This window comes from Xenopus tropicalis, chromosome 5, assembly GCF_000004195.4.
Source record: "Xenopus tropicalis strain Nigerian chromosome 5, UCB_Xtro_10.0, whole genome shotgun sequence".
Lineage (NCBI taxonomy): Eukaryota > Metazoa > Chordata > Amphibia > Anura > Pipidae > Xenopus > Xenopus tropicalis.
In genome coordinates, this window is record NC_030681.2 from 108887806 (window position 1) to 108894642 (window position 6837).

Consider the following 6837-nt stretch of genomic DNA (forward strand, 5'->3'; position numbering starts at 1 on the left):
TTCCTGGTGCCTGCCCTGTTATGTCACAGGAGCGTCAAACTTAGCACCTTTTATTACGTAAGGGGGTTAGTCTTCATGATTATGCAATCCTGAGGGGATCACTTGGTATAATTAAGGTTGTCTAAAAGGTAATATCTTTAAATAGATCCGTTACCCAAATCCTGTTGAAATTCTTGGCTATGGCTTTCATAAGCCTCCTCCTGGTGCTGAGCCTGGGCACCTCCACCACAGGGGGTTCTTCTGTTTCCTCTTCTTTGATTCTGATAAAAAATGTAAAAATCAGCAAGTGTTTTATTCTGTTTCAAAAGGTTTCATAATAAAAACATTATTAATGATGGCATTATATAATTTTAGCCATTCAGCACGATACTACTATTATACCTGCAACAAAACTGTGTCCACTGTGCAAAGGTGGGTAACTACTGAGCTGAATTTGCTATAAGTTACAAGCTCTGCTGTAGGGAAATTTTAAAACTCCAGTTACAGGGTTGTTCTATTACTGCCTACTTCAGAATTCTGGCCACAAAGATGACAATTTTATTGCAATACAGGTGGTTAGCAAAAAGCAGGACTAAGTAAATGTCACATGTATAATACTTACTTAGCAGCTTCTTCCAGCTCCTTCTGCCTTGCCACGATGCTATTGTGCAAGGCTTCAAGCTTTGGTCCCAAAACCTGTAAGCAGGAAAAAAAGGGGGAAAGAAAAATACAGCATTACATAATGCATGCATACTGTATGTGGTGAGGTTCCTGCATTACCTTGCAATGAACAGTATTGGGGAAATTGGTATACAGTATATGCCTGCATTATAATTTACCCTTTGAAAATTTTTGGCAGGCTGAGGGCCAAAAAACACCCCAGGTACTTGATGCCCATCAGCTTTGATAACTTTGGATAATAGGTATCAGATAACTGAACCCATACCAGTATGCAAAACTGGACTGGAATGGAGTGTTTGTCCATAATATGTAATTAGCAGTTTGTTATGGCACTACCCTTATCTACAATATTCCCCTGCGTAGAAGTACAAAATGCCCATTTTTTAACACAAAATACTACACAGTGGTCCCTATAGCCTGAGTGTGCCCTGCAGAGTTCAGCAACAATCACCTAGGAAAATCTTTTGGGACAGTAACAGTGATTAAGGAACTTACTCTTCGAGCTTGCTGCGTCTTCTCGTATTGGAAGAGGATATGGTCCACCTCGTGCTCCTCCTGTGGCAGAAGAGACTCTATATTAAACAAGGGCCTGAATTGTACCAATTTCATTAATGTGCCCCTGTGGGCAAAACTGCTAACAAGAGACATGTAATTTAGAGACACATATATAATGGCAGTTGTTTGGGATATGGTGAGTAATAGATCTTCAAAATAATAAGGGAAAAGGTGATACAGTATATAATAACCTCACTAATAATAATATAGATAACAATAAAAGCACTTACTTCCGATAAAGCCAGGACTTTGTGGATGCTGTATAGGGTAGTCTCCAGTTCTTCAAGTTGTTTCTGTAACATAAAGGAATGTGCCAATGTAAGAAAAGAATCTAATAATCAGAGATTATCACACAGACCCATGTAGTTTATAGATCCTGACTGGTTGGCCAGAGGAAAAGGAAAGTTGCAGTAGCAGGAATATGACACAATGCCACTCTGAAATTTCTATTCTGCTTCACTTATTTGCAGATTTTATTTGTAGGGGGCCTTCTGCACTTTATTGCTATTCCAGGGCACAGAAGACAAAACTCATGTATGTTCCCCTTTTATTGGTTTCTGCCTACACATATTAGCTTTACATACACTGACACATGGGTCTAGTTAACCGCATTATTATTTTAACTGGATAATGGGAACAGTTTTAGTTGTATTCAGTGCAGCTCTGGGTGTACTTATCTAATATAATTTCTTAAGCCTTTTGCCATTTCATCATATGGACAAAGATGCACATTTACAGGTGCCAGAGCTGGCAATCTGAAATGCTTTTCTCTATTCCTTACCCGATAGGCATCCATAACAATGAAGTGGGCCATGTTCCGCAGATGCTCCACATCGTTGTCAATATAGTATTGACTGATGAAGTCTTCCCTAAAAAGTAAAATCCCAATGAAGCATTAATGGCACTTACTATCCACTATATTTCTACTGTACAATATGGGCAAGCATAAAATGTCCCACAAAGCATTGGGGGGGCGGTTCTGGAGCAAAATATTATATTTGGCTCCCTGTTTGGGTGTTGATTATTGTTTTTAATCCACACTCACCAGCACACCCTGGCCTTACCACGTATCTTCCACCTGGTGCACAATAGTTAGAGAGGTGTAACCCTGAAATGTTATACAGTTTGCAACTAATAAAATAGCAGGGTTTATTCTGCTTAGATAAGCCCTGTTGTGCCAGTATTTTTGCACATTTTGAATTATCGTTTTTAACCAGGTTTGAATAATCCAAATATAAATCATCTAAGAAGAATTCATTTTTTTAGAAAATAATATTTTTATAAGTAGCTAAAGAAGGAATATTCGGCTAGAATGGGACAATTTGCTTGTGCTGAGCTTCCCAAACTTCTTACAATCTAATGAGGGAAAGATAATTGATAAGATGATTTTCATGATACTTACATTTCGTCGGTGGCTTCTCGTTTCCAGATGTAGTGATGTTCTGCAAGGAAAATACATTGCCATTAAACAATAAGCAAACAGAGGGAAACTATTCACATATAATTTTCTCTAAAGAAAAATGCCCCAAAGACAACAGATCACAAGTAGATAGCAGTTAGTATCACTTCCAGACATAATCCATCAGTACTAAGACATCAATTACTTCTGCTTTAATTCTGTTGTCCAATAAAAAACATAGCAGCATTCTGTAGTAATTACACCATTATGTCCCCTGCCCCAGCCATCCCGCCATTTGCCTGAAAGTCCTGAACAGCATAAAGCTCACTGAAATGTTTGTGGGGTTAATAAACTTCATGGGTGTGGCTGGGTGCAATGGAGTGTTACTAGAAGTTCAGCCATATTATATACCATAGTAGTCGAGAATGGCCTCATCAAACGTCGTCTCCTTTACGTAGTCCTCCAGGACAGCGAATAGCACCTGTAAGTGAATGGAAAGAGCATTAAGGACTCAATTCTAGACACATCTGAATGCTGCCGGGGCAGAGACTGTACCTGTGGGTTAGTGTGTATAGTATAGCATAAGGGTGTTACGGAAGGGGCTGAATCTGTGGCATAATGTGCATTATAAATGAATGATTGCATGAGGAAAAGCAGTGTAACCCAAAACCTGGAGTGGTGTTAGTACTGTATGTACATAAATACAATCAGTGCCTGCAATGAACTCATGGTTGTATTGTATGGAAATAACGAGTATTATGCTGTACTGGTTATTGAGGGAAATACTGGCAGATGAAGTAAATTGTTTGACAAATTTAAAGACAAACTTCTTTAAAGCAGCTTGAAAATTGTGCAGTTTGTCTACCTGAAATGGTTTCTGTGAGGTACAGAGAATCACAAGGCAAGATGGTGTCAGGCAAATGGGTTGTAACTGTGGCATAATAAGTCAAAATGGTATAAAGGAGAGAGTTGTGCATTATAAGGTATGATGGCTAGGGGTAGTTAACTGTGGAACAGTGGGTATAATAAGGCAAGTTGATGCCAGGGGAAGGGACTGCACCAAGTATAGAGTAAATCATCAGGTAAAATTTGTCAGGGAAAAAAGATGCATCATTAGTATAGTTTGTATAATAAGCAAAGATGTTCTTAAAGGAAGGTTTACCTGTGGCATAGGGTGTAAAGTAAGGCAAGAGAGTTTGGGATGAGGTGTCTGTACTGAGATAGAAAGTATAGTAAGGCAAGTGTGGTAAAGTGTTTAAAGTAAGGCAAGAAAATGTCAGGGGAAGGAAAGTAGGATGGTGTGTATAGTAAGAAGAAAGTGATTCCTTACCATAACGTCTAGCATTCTGCTGTTGCTAAGTACAGCCACCTAAAGGCAAGAGATACAAAGGGGCATTATATTGGCAGAACAGACACAGGTAGACTCAACAATACAATGTGTGTGTTTATAGCTTTCTATTCTCAGTCACATTTTGCATCTTTTTTTCTTATGTATGTAAGTATATTTTTATTGATTATGTGCTACCTATGTATGCAGCACTTTACAGCAGAATAATATATCAATTAATCTATATAATAATAGAGTAACAGAACAAACAGGGGTCAATACAAGGTTTCTACCCCCAGGCTATCAGCAGAGCTGGAGGAACTGGGCCCAATTTGCAAGCCTCCCCTTTTGAATGTGGGGTAGATTTGATAATAAAAGCCCCCATAATATCAGGAAGATTACCTCTTAAAAGAAGTGAGCTAGACGGTGCTGTTGGAACCAGAAGTGCCAGATGGTTAATTGTTCTGGTTCGGGTATTGAGGGGTTCCTCACACTTGAGGGCCGGCACAAGGCCAGGGAACCCAAGGGAGACCCTCAGTAGATAGTGGCTTTCCCCAAGCTCAGATCAGAATGGAAATGATTGAACTTAAGGGGAAGCCAGAAAATCGCTCACAAATCGCTTGTAAAAGCACTCGGTAGCACAGACTGCAATAGGTTCAGCATGAACAGCACTATAGCAATCTGTAAATAGAGACAAAAGAATATAAGAGGAAATAAAACTTCAGAGACAGTGCATTTAGTACATAAATATATAGAATACTGAGTAGAGACGTGGCTATTTTCCCTTATTGAATTGTATGAGGCCTATTAAATATAAGAAACAAGAATACTAAAAGTTTTAATTTACTTAAAGGTCACAGGTTTTCAGACTTTTCCATTTAAAGAATCCCCCCTTTGTGAGGTGCAGTTCAGAGCCCCAACTATAACAGGGTTACTGATATATATTCATAACATCAAACCTTGAGCCATTCTCGGCCTGGATTTATAAACATAGGTGCTAAATTAAACGGATGGATCACAGCTGGGCAGCAATTTGGGGGTACAGGGAGTACAACCCTAAGGGGCCCATCATTTCTAAAAACAATTAAAACAGTCTAGTATACTATATATAAATATATATATAATTAGCATATTTTGTATTTTATGGAGAAAAAAGTGTGTTTTTGAAGGCAGCCCTGCCTAACTGCCAAATACCTGTGTCTCTCATTCAGCGCCAGCATTAAAGTGATCCCCAAAGCCCATTTTTAGAAAAAAATGCCCTAATAAACTAAAAGCCAGTTCCTGCTAGTCTTAGGGGTACAGCAGTATCACAATTTCCCCCATTTTTTAAATAAAATAAGGATTACAATGCCAACCAACTGTGTAGTAAGTGTAGTAAGTTGGAGAGAGGCAAAAAAGGGGAAAATACAAACTGGGCCTGGATTTATAAACATAGGTGCTAAATTAAACGATCACAGTTACCTATAGCAATCAATTAGATCTTTGCTTTTATTTTATTGTATTGCTGGGTAAACATAAGGAGAAGCAGTTTTTTCTGTCACTTCAACAATTTAATTCAGTACAGCTCCCAACATGCACGCTACAGCCCCCCCACTGCGCCCAAGGCAATTTTGTACAATATTTTAATGTAATATAATAACAGTGTATTAAACAGGGCTATGGCTAAATAAGTGTAATTCTGTTTGAAATAATATCCAATTTAGATTACTGCCTTAATATTACTTTGCTTTAGGAAACCGTTAATGGATCAGAGCTGGGCAACCATTTGGGGGTACAGGGAGTCCAAGCCTAATGGGCCCATCATTTCTAAAAACAATAATTAAATACAGTCTAGTATACTATAGATAAATATATATATATTTAGCATATTTTGTATTTTACGGAGAAAAAAGTGTGTTTTCGGTTGCAGCCTTGCCTAACTGCCAAATACCTGTGTCTCTCAGTCAGAGCCGGCATTAAAGTCATCTCCAAAGCACATTTTTAGAAAAAAAAATGCCCTAATGAACTAAAAGCCAGTTCCTGTTAGTCTTAGGGGTACAGCAGTATCACAATTCCCTCCATGTTTTAAATAAAATAAGGATTACAATGCCAACCAACTGTGTAGTAAGTGTAGTAAGTTGGAGAGAGGCAAAAAAGGAGAAAATACACTCTGGGCCTGGATTTATAAACATAGGTGCTAAATTGAACCATCACAGTTACCTATAGCAATCAATTCGATCTTTGCTTTCATCTTATTGTACTTTTGTTACTAAATGATTGCTTTTCCCAACTGCCCTTGTAAAATTTAGCACCTATACTTTTAATCAACCCTTTCAGCATCAGAAAAGGGGGTAAAGAAACAGCCACAAACCCCAAATCTAATAAATTTTAGGAGAAAATATGTGTGTAGTTGATGGCAGCCCTGCCCAACTGTCAAAGATCTGTGTCTCTCAGATGAGGCCAGCATTAAAGTCTCCAAAATCTCCAAAGCCCATTTTAGCAGAAAATTAACTCACAGAACTAAAGGCCAGTTCCTGCTAGTCTCAGGGGTACAGCACTATCACTATAGCCTCTCTTTTTTTTAATAAAATAAGTGTTATTTGGCAAATAATCTCTCTGAAGGGAAGATCACTTACCTCTCACCACAATGCTCACCAACTGAATAACTGCTAAAGCCAGCGCTTTGGCAGTTATTCAGTTGGTGAGCAGTGATGTCACAGAGTGAAATGTACCCTGTTCATGAGTGAGGTTTATATGCCATTAGTTTGCCCTTATATGTGCAGAACCTACACAGCTTATTGTGTACACAGAACATTGGAACAATGCTTTGTATGTGTGACGGTTTGAGTCACTATATTTACTGTTCTGTTGGAAGGATCCATTAATTCATCAGCCATGGGTTATCTACCTGCTGCTG